Raw genomic sequence first — 7636 nt, 5'->3', positions numbered from 1 at the left:
ATTATGTTATATGCTGATCATGGGAGTACAGCGACATCTACAGATTTTGGATGATTTTTGCACACGGAGAGGTCTTACAGTGAACCTTGGTAAAACCAAGGTTCTCATTTTTCATACTTCCAGACAGGTCAAGACCAGAGCTAATTTCAGATTAGCAGGAGGGCGAGTTGAGGTCATTGACTGATATGTGTACTTGGGGACCACCTTTACTGCTACTACAGGCCGATTTTCCATGGCAAGTGCAGCCAAAGACAGGATCACACAAGGATACATGGAACTAGCCATGCTAGAGCGACGATGCCACCAGGCACACTTTCAAGAGCCCCGCACCAAGGGGTGGATTTTTGACACACTAATCACTCCAGCTCTCATGTATGCAACACCAATTTGGGCTCTGAGTCTTACACGATCTTGGTGGACACAGGTTGAGCGCCCACAGATTATCATGCTATCCCGTTTGATACGCGAGAAACCCTCAGTGGCACATGACATCATCAGAGCAGAGATAGCCGCACCACCTATGATAGTAGAGGCTGTTTTTTAGACAGTATGTTTTATCCAGCGAGTGCGACAGCTCCCCCAGACAGACTATCATATAGAGCACTTGAGGCATCCTGACAGCTAGCTGAGTCTGGAGAAAGTGGATCATGGTATGCACAGATGACATAGTGGTTCAACACCCATGGCTTGGATATCCAGCAGCTACCACCCTTTCAGTACGGCCCCGACTCACCACTCATTCGCCTTTCCCATGAGGAGAGGAATCGGGTCCTCAGACAGGATCTTTGGCAGCTATATATCAGGGAGACATGGATCACATCAAGACAGTCTCTTCCATCGAAGATGCTGTACTACAAGGATCAGTTCATGACTATTCTATAGGACGGCTTAATCCAGAGGCCTAGATACATGGATGTTTACATGCCTCACAGTTTTAGAGTAGCCATCGGACAGCTTCGAGTCTCTTCACATAGACTAGAGATTGAGGCAGGGCGAGCAGCTCATATTCCTAGAGAGCATAGGATATGCAGGATATGTAGAGTAAAGGTGGAGAGCGAGGAGCATTATGTTTGCAGTTGTCGAGCCTACCATGGTATACGAAGCCACTACACTGCCTTGTTTTCAGGACAGCCTACACTCAAAGAGCTCATGGAGTCCAGAGACCAGAGACAGCTTGCACACTTTCTTCTTGAGATTCATAGACATAGAGATATGATGCTATAGTCACCTAGTGGAGATAGACGGTCCCAGCTTACAGATTTTTTTCTTTGAGTGACTCCAGCACCCCCTATCCCTACCACACAGAGAGGGGTCACTCTACATCATGCAGAGGTGGTTAGAGCTAGGAGACGACCCAGAGTTGTGGGATACCGGACCCGACGAGCACACCAAAGAGAGATCCACCAGATCCGAGCACATCATGAGCAGGCCAGAGAGAGAGAGAGAGATACAGTGAGTCTACTCTGAGCCTGCCACCTTACTATAGGGACTCTTCACACCCTACCCACCTATGCAAGATATCCTACACCCCCAGCTTGGTATCGGATGGAGCTAGTTTGCATATCATGGTTGTATCTCCTGAGCATATAGCTACACATCCATTAGAGATAGTAAAAGAAAACAAATACTAATCTAATCACTAATGCGCACAGTGAGATAAAAAGAGAGTACTCAGGTGAATATAATGAAGCTACATTGCATGATGAATTGAACTGATACATCACTTGTTTATATACATAAATGAGAGTTGATTGTGGGTGGTAGCTAGAGCTAAATAGAAGCTAATGTAGGAGGTAGCTGGCCACTGATTTAGTGGTGGTTGATGAGAGAATAGTGGACCTAAATTAGGTGAGGAGTGGAGTGGAGTGGAGTGTATCTGATGTAGGAGTGTAGATGAGAGAAATGAAACCATGCTCCACCAATTCCTTCAAAGCATGATAGGCAATGGAAATGTGCCGCGTCTTTGAGCTGAGCCGAGGAGTAGAAGCCAAACTAATGGCTGATTGGTTGTCGCAGTGGAGGGAAATAGGGCTTCGATCCATGGGGATGGGAAGCCACATCTCATAGATGAGTTGAGATAGACAAAGGACCTCGCGAGAAGCAAGCGAGGCCGCAACGTACTTTGCCTCCGTGGAAGAATGTGCGATGGTGAGTTGGCACTTGGAAGTCCATGTGATAGCTTCGCCGGTGAGTGTGAAGACATATCTCGATGTAGAGTGTCGAAGAGGATCTTGAACAGCCCAATCGGCATCCACATAACCTGTAAAAGCAAGAGGACCATCCTGGCGATGGAAGGTTAAGGAATAATGCATACTGGCTCTCCTTTCACCAGGAGGAGTCTTCACTTGGGGTGCAGCAGCCTAGTCGACCTCCTTTGGCCCAGTGATGGGTTACGAGCAGGAGCCCTCGAGCCAGGCGATTCACTTTGTGAGGGGGACAACCTCGTGCTATCACAGCATTGTCTTTCACAGCAGCACCTTGGACAGACGAGAGAGATCTGAGATGGATGCTTCTGAGCAGCCGTTTATGTAGAGGGCCAAATTCTCCCGAGTCTTTGAGGGCCAACTGGAACCACCAACAGACCATTCGTGCTATTTGGCAGGAGTTGATCCACACTCTTTGAGGCCCTGGACTGCATCCAGGGCTCTTCGGACCAAGCGATTTGATGGCGATTGGCCTTTCACTCCCTGTGGAGTAAGGGCCTTTTCTACACACTGCAGGAGGGCACCCCTTCTTGGCACTACATTCCACTTGTATGGTTTTTTACTCCCCTTATCAGCTGATGTAGCCATTTTGTTAGACTTCTTGTACACTCAGCGAGGGAGAGTCTGCCTGGCTCCTTGAGACTCCTCCACACAAGAGAGATTTGTAGCCGTGAGGGCATATTTTTTCTAACTAATGAAAAAATCACTTTGTGGAAAAAATAATTTGGTTTAATAATCAATAGCAGATTTGAATCCATCGTCTCTTGGCATACTAAGATTTTTGGTGGATAAAGAAGAGCGTAAATTAATCTTGATGCCTACAAGACATTTTTGTTAATGACTAAACATGTTAATACCAGCTCCACCACCCAACCAAAGAGGAGACACATTAGAAATTTTGTCATGGTCAAATTCTTGTAGAAGAAAAATAACCCGCAGGCGCAAAAAAAAAAAGAAAAGAAAGTAGCAACCTCAACAAATGCTCCCTCCTACCGAGTCAAGTAAAAGCAAGGCAAAAGGACCCTAGTGACTATTGCCTTGGACCCAACAACAAAAAATAATTTGAAGAAGGAACCTCTTGTTAGAGCCAAAGAACTCAATCCTATTTCATGTAAGATGTGACATAGGTAAGACATATCTGCATATTCAAGACAATGCATTAACCTTGGGCAAAGATGAATGCAAAGCTGCTTTGTCTCCGCCTTATAAACAAGCTAAGGGAAATACCTTGGCTCACATTGCATGTACATGGTCTTTCTCAAGTCAAGGCACATAATTTGCCATGCAAGACAAAAGTATGATATGCAATTGGAGATCCTACAAGCTCTCATACACCAATAATTCTTTACAAATAGGTGCACTTCAGTCTGTCTCTACATGTAACAATGTCATGTTCGTTTGTTGGTTGAGGCTGAATTTGAACTAGACAACAAAAATAAAAATCTTGTTGTGATGATGCTGCAAATTGTGGACATGTGCAATTTGATCTCTTTGATTTTCACCTTGATTGAGGAGAGTACAAATGGAGAAGCCCATGGATAGACACCATATTGAATGCACATGTATCATACAAACTCTAGGGTTGCATCCTCTATTGCAATGTAGCAAGAGCAAGCTAGTGAGCGAGGCAAAGAGAGAGAGAGAGAGAGAGAGAGAGAGGAAAAAATAATAAAATACTTATTATACCTTGCTACGTCCTTCACTCAAAGGGCTGGAATCTTCAATAAACTTTGTTTTGCAAGAAAACATTGTAGGAATGCAGATAACTTCTCCCTGGAAAAAAATGTCACAAACAAGAAAATAAATAAAGACAGCAGGGTGCACAAAATTTTACCTTAAATGAAAACTACCTTGACAAGAGTATTTGCTTTGCGTTGTGAGCCAGGAATGAAAAGATCTGCCATTTCCAGTCCTTGCACAACCTCCAAAATCTCCACATGCCAAGTTTCATATGGGTGGATGCTTGCAGAGCCTCTGAATATGCCCACCGCAATAGTTGCAGTCCCTTCGTCCATTCCATTGATGAAGGAAAACTCTGCCCTTCCAGTTTTCTTTTGTATGGAGTTGTCAAAGATTATCACTTCTTCTGGTATGTAATAAAAGCTTCCAATCACTCGAACAAAGATTACATCTTCTTGTACTGCGTGCTTGAGAATAGTGTCTTCCATATCTCTACTGCACGGAGCATGCTTCTGGACCGTAGAGATTGACGATGATGACTTTTTTTGGCAGCTTACGGCATTATTGATGGAAGCCTTTGTGTTGATGTAGTGCTTGAACGCCTTCAACTTCTCGTAAATTTCTGCGTCATCCCACACACGAGCTTGCTTATGCATGTAGAATGGCTCCAACTCCACCTTTTGCTTTCTAATAAGCTTGAAAACTTCATTCTTTACAAAAGCATTTGTTTTGAGATCAACTAGAGCAAACTCCTCTTTTGTTAAGCCTGCCACTCCATCTAGCCATTGTCTGATTCTTTTGAGATTCCTGTTATAAGCATCTTTTTGTGCACTTGAAACATCTTTCAAGTAAGCTCTCCCACGCTTCCGTTTCTCATCTTCCTCCTTCACTTTTCGGAATAGTTTTCTGTAGTCATCCTCTATGTCTACTTTTGCTTTCACAATGATCTCCGGGTCCCCATGGCTGGACTCTTGAAAGGTATCCTTACCGGCAACTGCTTCGGGCATAGCTGAGTGCTTTTTTCTGTCATCAAAAGAGAGAGGCTTTCTGAAATTTGTTTCCGGCTTCTTGTGCTGCAGCTTCTCTTGGATCCAGCCTTTCAAAACATGTCTACTATGACTTGACACAGAAATCCCAACATCATGCCAACCATTTAATGGTAAGATTGCCCCTGTAATGTGATGTGCTCTTACTGCCCTGCAATACTCTTCAACTCCTAAGAACTCTTTCACAAACTTGACAACATCATGCAAAGACCATCGCATGATCTCTCCAAAAGTTTGTTTCTCCATGAGCATCTGCATAACAAAAATAGAGGCAATTAAAACACTAAGATTGCAAGAAATAAATAAGTCTATGCTGTGAGATAACATGTAAATTGTAATCAGCAAAAATAAACTAGAATAGTTAAATGGAGCCAGCTAGCTAGTGTAGAGCAACAAAGAGAAAACTAGAGCATCATTCCCCTACATGGACACCTAGTGCTGCATGAGGAAGTACGCAATAGTCACATCTGCATTGTAGGAGCATGAGACTGGGTAATGTGTGGAAATTTCTGGCAGAATAAAGCATATATCTGAGTATTTTTTACATTTGACTTACAAAGGAAATCATCGGCTGAGTATATATTATGCAAGTGCAAAGTTGTGTTTAAATTAGACATGGCACATAGAGTTTATACAGTGTACTATGTAGTTCTTTTGAAGTTTGTAATCTTATGGCAAAGTGTAGGCCTTGAACTCAAATGAGCTCATGATGTTGAACGCTACAAGAAAAACAGGGGAAGCGGACCATTTTTTTGAACTAAGAAACTGTCAAAACTTTCTCGTGTATATACAACGGTAGAGATGCATGCTGAGATTGAGAGATTGAATAGACTCTCTTACTGTTCCTATCTTTATCAATCTGTATGCTAGTAATGTGTTTTTGTCTAAGTCGTAGTAATTAGTGCTTGATGAGCTTCAGACAGAGAGAACTAACTCGTATCATTCATAGGAAGATGGCCAATACGACGGTGGTGGGTGCTGCACTAACTCACGTGTGTGTGCGCGCGCGTGCGTGCGCGTGTGTGTGTGTGTGTGTGTGTGTGTGTGTGTGAGAGAGAGAGAGAGAGAGAGAGAGAGAGAGATAGAGAGGATTCACGACTTACGTGAATGAGTAATGCATGTGTTTCTGTTGCAGCTACGTCTCTTTCTTCTGAACAAGAATGGTGCAGGTTTTTGCAAGCCAGAGCACATCAGCAACTAGCTAGTAGGCTTTGTGTGTAGGGCCCAGTTCCCGCCCAGCTCGTCTCATGAACAAGCAGGCAATACACTCCATCACAAGGAGGCATTATTAATACAATCCATGAGTATTTTGACTCACGTACCGGAAATTTTTGTTTTTAATAATTGAGGATGGCTTGAAATAGGCTTCGTACGTGAGAAAAGCTTGTCTTTTTTTGCAGTTTTCAGCTCGCTCCACCTCTCGAGCAGGAGTTGGAATGGGAACTACTGGCTGCAAACCAGTTGCAAAGTTTTTTCTGAAATAATTTCATGTAAACAAAAAATGGTTTGCAACTGGTGGTTGGCAACCGGTTGCAAACCAGCCCTTCATGTGAATTGGCTCTATGACTTACACTCCAGTCCCCATCAAATTTTTATGAAACTTTGTAGTGTGTACAGGGCTTCACCAACAATAGTCTAGCACGTTTGACCAGCTTGCAATTTTGATTGATTACTTCGTGTGAAATATCAGTCCATTGTGTTATGTTCTTCTTCTTTCTGTGTTGATAAATAAGAGGGACCCCACACAATTGAAGTGATGTAAAGCATGGAGTGTAAGACCAAGGGCATGCATTTTTGCAGCTGGAGTTGATGCATTGTTGGCACTCCATATGCCATGCGTGGTGCAGCTCTAAGCGCACGCTTCCTCGAATCCACCGTTTGCACCAAATTGCTTATATGTAATCTGAACCACATTAGTCAATTTGTTTGTTGATAGTCTGGACCTTGAAAACCAAGGGATATTCAGTCTGTCTAGCCTAGAAAGACATCCCTATTGGAGATGGAAAATGCCTTCTATAGATCAGCCACTGTCTTTACTTGCCAATTGTTATATAGATCTCCCACCTCTTGATTCCAACTTTGAAGAACCTGTGAGATCTCCTTGAGAGCCTGTCATTGAGCTTAGTTGCAAAGTGACCAAACCATATAGAATCTTACATAAAACAGTAAGTGTTAGACTTAAAGGAAGAAGGAGGAACCCAATTAGCTTGTATGGACAGCCAGGTATTCCACATGTTTTTCATCAGTTTAGACCCTGCAGCAATAAAGTCTACAGGGGAAGACATGATCTCCCTCACATCCAGATTGGTCCAAGCTTTATATTCCCTGAGTTTGAAAAGTTTTAAAGTCCTCTTTATCAGTAATGCCTAGTAATTATTAGAAGAGACTGCTCTCGTACACCATTTCCTCGCCAGTTTAGTTGCCAGCAGGTCTGAATTCAGAATTCCCAATCTTCCTTTGAATTTAGGTAGGCAGCAAACATCCCAAGCAACTTTAGACATTTTGATGTGATCACCACTCCCTCCCCATAAGAAGTTTCTGTCCAGTGAAGTTGCCTGCTTTATTTGATACTTAGCTAGTTTCTAGCAAGAAAGAAAGTAGATAAGAGATGGAAAAATATAATGATTTAGGACAAAAGCTCTAGCAGAAACTGAGGATTGATAGCACTGCCATTTCATAAGCTTTTGCTTAAATTTGTTCATCACC

At 43.0% G+C, this 7636-nt stretch overlaps 1 long non-coding RNA gene across 1 annotated transcript; it reads left to right on the top strand.

Annotated features, from left to right (window-relative positions):
* The first annotated feature begins 4100 nt into the window (after positions 1-4100).
* On the top strand, positions 4101-6557 carry LOC147418354 (uncharacterized). Its single transcript, XR_015187363.1, has 3 exons — positions 4101-4293; positions 4964-5043; positions 6066-6557. It is a non-coding gene; the product is annotated as an uncharacterized LOC147418354 (long non-coding RNA).
* Positions 6558-7636: the final 1079 nt, after the last annotated feature.

The sequence above is a fragment of the Adiantum capillus-veneris genome, chromosome 30 (genome assembly GCF_014529385.1).
Source record: "Adiantum capillus-veneris isolate H3 chromosome 30, ASM1452938v2, whole genome shotgun sequence".
Lineage (NCBI taxonomy): Eukaryota > Viridiplantae > Streptophyta > Polypodiopsida > Polypodiales > Pteridaceae > Adiantum > Adiantum capillus-veneris.
This window is presented reverse-complemented; position numbering and strand designations above follow the sequence as displayed.